This window comes from Pleurodeles waltl, chromosome 12 (genome assembly GCF_031143425.1).
Source record: "Pleurodeles waltl isolate 20211129_DDA chromosome 12, aPleWal1.hap1.20221129, whole genome shotgun sequence".
NCBI classification, from domain to species: domain Eukaryota; kingdom Metazoa; phylum Chordata; class Amphibia; order Caudata; family Salamandridae; genus Pleurodeles; species Pleurodeles waltl.
In genome coordinates, this window is record NC_090451.1 from 652338331 (window position 1) to 652344330 (window position 6000).

Consider the following 6000-nt stretch of genomic DNA (forward strand, 5'->3'; position numbering starts at 1 on the left):
GTGCCGGTGCCCAAAGTTCTCCTCTGAAACATGGCTGCTGCAACTAAATGTGTGAGCACAGAATACTGAGACAGCATAATCCTGAAGCCATCTCAGGCCTCTTTAATCCATTTACAGCCGCTCCCAGGCCCATCAGCTCACTCTTGCCGCTTTCTCCCTTTGTGACGCTTTTCATCTTTTTTTTGCTCCGTTTTTTCCCAAATGTCTCTTTTCCTCGTAATAAAAGTTTAAGGCAGAAAAATAATTGTCGGTGAGCTGCTTGCTGGAAACCACCGGCTCAAATTAAGCACCGGAGAGGCTTCTCTCCTTTCACAAAGGAAATGGGAAGGGACAGGGCGTAATCATCTTGGAGTACTCGAGGGAACGAGTGTGTTGTAATCGCGTCCTTCTGGCCGCGCCTCTCCACGTTAAGAAGGACGCGAGGAGTGGAGATGAGCAGCGACCGGATGCGTGACAGTGTGCGGGAACTCCGCCCCTACTCAGTCCCAGCAGCGCTTCCAGGTAGAGCAGTGGGGCTGGGAACAACCTTCATCCTGGGAGGCTCTCCAGGGGCGTCTGACGCAGCTGCCTCGGGGGCTTGGGAATGACCTTGACTCGGGGTCTCCGGGGACAAGGGACGCTCGAAAAGGAGTCACTGATGTGAGCAACACGGACTAATCTGTCGATTGCGTGCGCTACTGTTCACCAGGACACGGCGTTAAAAAGTGCCCCGAGTCGGAACAGGAAGCCACAGAGGCCAATGTGTCAGCGATGAGGCAGACGAAGAGCCAAGTGCGCTGTGACTTAAATGGTTATGCGTCACACACACATCTGTATTCGGAAATTAAATAATACCTGTTGTTATTACACAACCTGAAAGTAGGGTGACCAGATTTTGAGAAATATATATATATATAAAATCTGGTCACCCTACTTTCGGGTCTTATATATATGTATATATATATATATATACATACACATACACATACACACACACAGTTGTGCCAGTGACAAACACGAAACCATTCCAGCATCCTTGCTCTATGAAAGAACTCTTCATTCATTTACAAGACTACATTTTTGCATAACATTGCTTAGGGCAGGACCTCGATCTTTTGCCCCCTGCCCTCCTCCGTTACCCCACTGTCACCCATGTGCTGGGAACATATAACTGACCCTCTGACAAAGAAAAATACAAATTAGTTTAGTTGTTTCAGATTCTAGAGGCGCCTCTGGAAACGTCAGCATACCGTTCTATTATGCTTTGTAGGACGACTGACTTGGTCCTAAAAAAAAAACGAAAATTAAGAGAAGTGCTGACACACTATTTCCACTTGAACCATTCTCCAAGCTCCTACAGTTGCCACTTATCCCCAACCCATGCTCTCCAACCATACCCACTTACCCCCGCCCCCTTCCATGCTCTCACAAGGCCACGCTTTGTCCCCGGTCCATGCTTTTACAATGTCCCAGCCTCAGGCTTCAATCACCTGCGCCAGACTAAGGACCTCCTTACCTTCAGGAGACTTTTCAAGACCTGGCTGTTCGAGCAGTAGAAGCACCCCAGCGCCCCCCCTTCCTTCCTCCCACCCCCAGCGCCTTGAGTCCCTCACAGGTGAGTAGTTTGCTTTACAAATTCCCTGACTGACTCAATTCTATGTTGTCCCCTTCCAATGCTTCATACATTTCCAATCATCCAATCACTTATTCCCATGAATTCTACTTGGTCTCCTCCCAAACACTCCAGTGTTTTCCACTTGGTCCTCAATCAATGTTAATGCTGTTTCCCTTTCCTTTTTGATGGTCCTGCTGGCTAGTACCAAATCACTGGTGGCTGTTCTTGTTCCTCTTCTAATGATTCCAAGATCTTCACCTAGTCCTCCTCCGAGGGTCAACAGTGTCCCCATTTTTCCATTTGTTCACATCCAAAGCTGTTCCAATGATTTTCTTTAATTCACTTTACAAGGGATTTCTGATTCCCTCTCCATTCTCCCCTTATGTTCCATAAATGATTCCCTCCCCCTGTTCTATTTATCCTTTCTCTTGAGCGGACACAATAGAATAATGCTGAAAGGAATGCTTGGATCCATGCTTCTTAACCAATGGGAATTCTCTGTCTAGAGTAAAAGTTATAATTTTTTTGTTTAACCCTTCTGTGCCTTTAACTGACGGACTTAGACATACACATCCCCATATTTATTTACTCCTTCCCTAAGGAGTATGTTATCCTATACACTTTTCAGACATTTTGGGCATTATCAGCTAATTCCAGCATGGGTGTCTAATCAAAGTTAATTCGAAATCCATGTCGTGCATAGCCCTCTGGAGTAAAAACAAGCCGCAAGAATAACCAAACAAGCATTGGTAAAGCCAATAGGTCTCGCCTATAAAAGAGCTATTGGCTTTGGCAATGTGTTTTGCCATGTTGTACACTAGTGTGGCTGCTGTTCAGCATGGCTAAAAGTTAGTGGTGTGGAGTGGGGTACTAGAGGTTCGTAGAGTGGATTTGTTAGAATGTCATAGACTGAAGTAGGAGGAGGAGTGTTGTAGAGTTGAGTTCAGTGGCAGAAAGTTGAGTGGGGTGGAACAGGGTGGAGGGGGTTGCAGTGGATTGAGGTAGTGGGGTGGATTGAAGTAGAGTAGAGTAGAGTGGATTGGATTGGGGTAGAGTGGGGTGAATTAATGTAGGGTAGATTGGAATTGGGTGGATTGAAATGGGGTGAGGTGGGTGGGATTGGGGTGGATTTGTGTGGAGTGGATTAAATTGGATTGGGGTGGGTGGTTTGGATTAGAGTGATAAGGCTGGGGTCTGGTGGATTGGACTGGAGTGAGGTGGAATGGATTGGAGTGGGGTGTATTAGATTGGAGTGGATTGGAGTGGGGTGTATTGGATTGGAGTGGATTGGATTGGGGTGGACTGGACAGACTGGAGTGGGCTGGATGGTTTGTAGTGGGGTGGACTGAACTGCAGTGGGGTGTATTGTATTGGGATAGAGTGGTGGTAGATTGGATTGAGTGGGGTGGATTGGAGTGGAGTGCAGCGGGATGGGGTGTGGTGGATTGGTTTGGATTGTAGTGGGGTGGATTGTAGTGGGGTGGAATGGAGTAGGGTAGGCTGGATGGATTGGATTGAAGTGTGGTGAGAAGAACTGGGTTGGGGTGGACTGGATTGGGGCAGAGTGGGTGAATTGGAATAGAGTGAAGCGGGGTGGACAGGAGTATAGTGGAGTGGGGTGGATTGGGGTGGAGTGGCTTGAAATGGGTTGGGTTGGATTGGAGTGTTGATTGGCGTGGGGTGAACTGGATTTGGGTGAACTGTATTGGAGTGGGGTGGACTCGATTGGGTTTGGATCAGATTAGGGTGGTTTGAGTGGGGTGGATTAGGGTGGGTGGATTGGACAGGGCTGGGGTGGACTGGAGTGAAGTGGATCGTGGTTGATTGGACTGAGCGGGCTGGATTGGGGAGGGGTGGACTGGATTGGTGTGGGGTGTACTGGATTGAAATGGGGTAGATTAAAATGGTTTGGAGTGGGGTGGATTGGACTGGAGTAGGGTGGATTAATGCGGACTGGAGTGGGGTGGAATAAATTGGATTGTATTGGTGTGGGGTGGGATGGACTGCGGTGGTGTGGGTGGATTGGAGTGATGTGGGTTGGGTATCGGTGGACTTGATTGGAGTGGGTTGGACTGGATTAGGGTGGGTTGGATTGGAGTAGGGTGGGATGGACTGGAGTGGGGAGGGTTGAAATGGGGTAGGGTGGATTGACTGGAATTGTTTGGGTGAGGTGTATTGGACTGTAGTGGGGTAAATTGGACTGGGGTAGATTGGGTTGGTGCGTGGTGGACTGGACTGCAGAGTGGTGGATTGGAGCGGGGTAAATTGGGATGGAGTGGGGTCAACTGGAATGGAGTGAGGTGGATTGGAGTGGGGCAGATTGTTTTGGATTGGAGTGGGTTGTCTGGGATTGGAGTGGGAAGGGTGGAGTGGGGCAGGTTGGAGTGGATTAAAATGCGTCAGACTGGAGTGGGGCAGATTGAAATGTATTGGAATGGGGCGGATTGTTTTCGATTGGAATGAGGTAGATTGGAGTGGGGTGGATTGGAGTGGGACCGATTGTTTTGAATTGTGGGGCAGTCTAGTGGGGACAGATTTATTAGGGTGGATTGGAGTGCACTGGATTGGATGGGAGTTGGGTGGATTAGATGGGAGTAGGGTGAATTGAGATGGAGTGGGGTGGATTGGATTGGGGAGTAGGATTGGAGAGGGGCATACTTGTGACAGATCGAACAATATACAAATGACGACGAGATATGCGTTTTAGTTTGTGGTGGAATTTATTCTAAGATTAAGGTGGAATAAAGACAAAAACTAGAAGTATGTAATCAAGTGGGCGGGGTTTCCTTAGGGGTTTCGGTGTTGCGGTTCAGTTCCTGTAGTGTTGATTTAGTTTCAATGTTTCTTTTCCCGGGAGACGTCTGGCGGATCCCCTCAGGTGGATTCCCAGGTACCGGAAAACAAAAGGAAAACAACACCCGGGTAAGTATGGGGTTTTACCAAAAGGATTATTTCACTCTTTCACTGTAGTCTTGTCTGGGTATGGGTAGGAACCATAAGGAGGGGTGTCTGTGAGGAGTTGGGGGGGGGGGATAAGTGCTCTCACTATCTAATGATAGATTTTGTGGGGTGCCCATATGTGCTCGTTATCGTGCCCCTTTCGGTTCCCTCCCTTTGCACTTCTATATTCCCTTCCCCCTCCTTTAGTCTGAAGTGGCCTTTGTTTTGGTCCACAAGGACCGTACCTTGGTGAGCCACGACCCTCCTGGGTCGTGGCTGGCGTTGTGGCGTTCCTCTGCTGTGGTCTCTTCATCTGCCGTCTTTTGTTTGGTCTCCCTCTCCTGGGCTCTCCTCTCCTGCTCCTCCGGTCTCCTCTCCTGGGCTCTCCTTTCCTGCTCCTTCTCCTTCTCCTGGGCTCTCCTCTCCTCTCCTGCTCCTCTGCCTCCTGTCTCTCCTCCTCGGCTCTCCTCTCCTGCTCCTCTGTCTCCTGTCTCTCCTCCTCGGCTCTCCTCTCCTGCTCCTCTGTCTCCTGTCTCTCCTCCTCGGCTCTCCTCTCCTGCTCCGCTGTCTCCTGTCTCTCCTCCTCGGCTCTCCTCTCCTCTGTCCCTCTTCCGGTGCCGTCCTCCCTTTTGTTTCTGCCGCGCCGGGAAACCCATCCGGTTTCCCGGGCAACGGCCTGCCCCCTGCCTCGGTCGGATCGCGTTGCCCCGGCAACGGGGAGACGCGGACATGACGCATCGGCCTGCTCCGATGCGTCATGCCGAGCCGCGGCTGCTGGGGACGCCCGGCTACAATACTGTTTTGGATTGGAGTGGGGTGGATTGGAATGGGACAGATTGTTTTCGATTGGAGTGGGGCAGACTGGAGTAGGGCAGATTGTTTTGGATTGGAGTGGGGCAGATTGGAGTAGGGCAGATTGTTTTGGAATGGAGTGGGGCAGACAGATTGGATTGGGGCGGATTTGAGTGGGACAGATTGTTTTGGATTGGAGTGGGGTAGATTGTTTTGGATTGCAGTGGGGCAGATTGTAGTGAGCCAGATTGCTGTGGACTGGAGTGCAGCAGACTACAGTGGAGCAGATTGTTTTGGATTGGGATACATTGGAGTGGGGCAGAATGTTTTGTACATGAGTGGAACAGATTGTTTTGGGTTGGAGTGGGGTTGATGGGAGTGGGGCATATTGTTTTGGCTTGGAGTGGGGTGGATTGGAGTGGGACAGATTGTTTTCGATTGGAGTGGGGCAGACTGGAGTAGGGCAGATTGTTCTGGATTGGAGTGGGGCAGATTGGAGTAGGGCAGATTGTTTTGGATTGGAGTGGGGCAGAATGTTTTGTACATGAATGGAACAGATTGTTTTGGGTTGGAGTGGGGTTGATGGGAGTGGGGCATATTGTTTTGGCTTGGTGTGGGTAATATCTTTTGGACTGTAGTGGGGCAGAATGGAGTGGTGCAGATTGTTTTGGAAT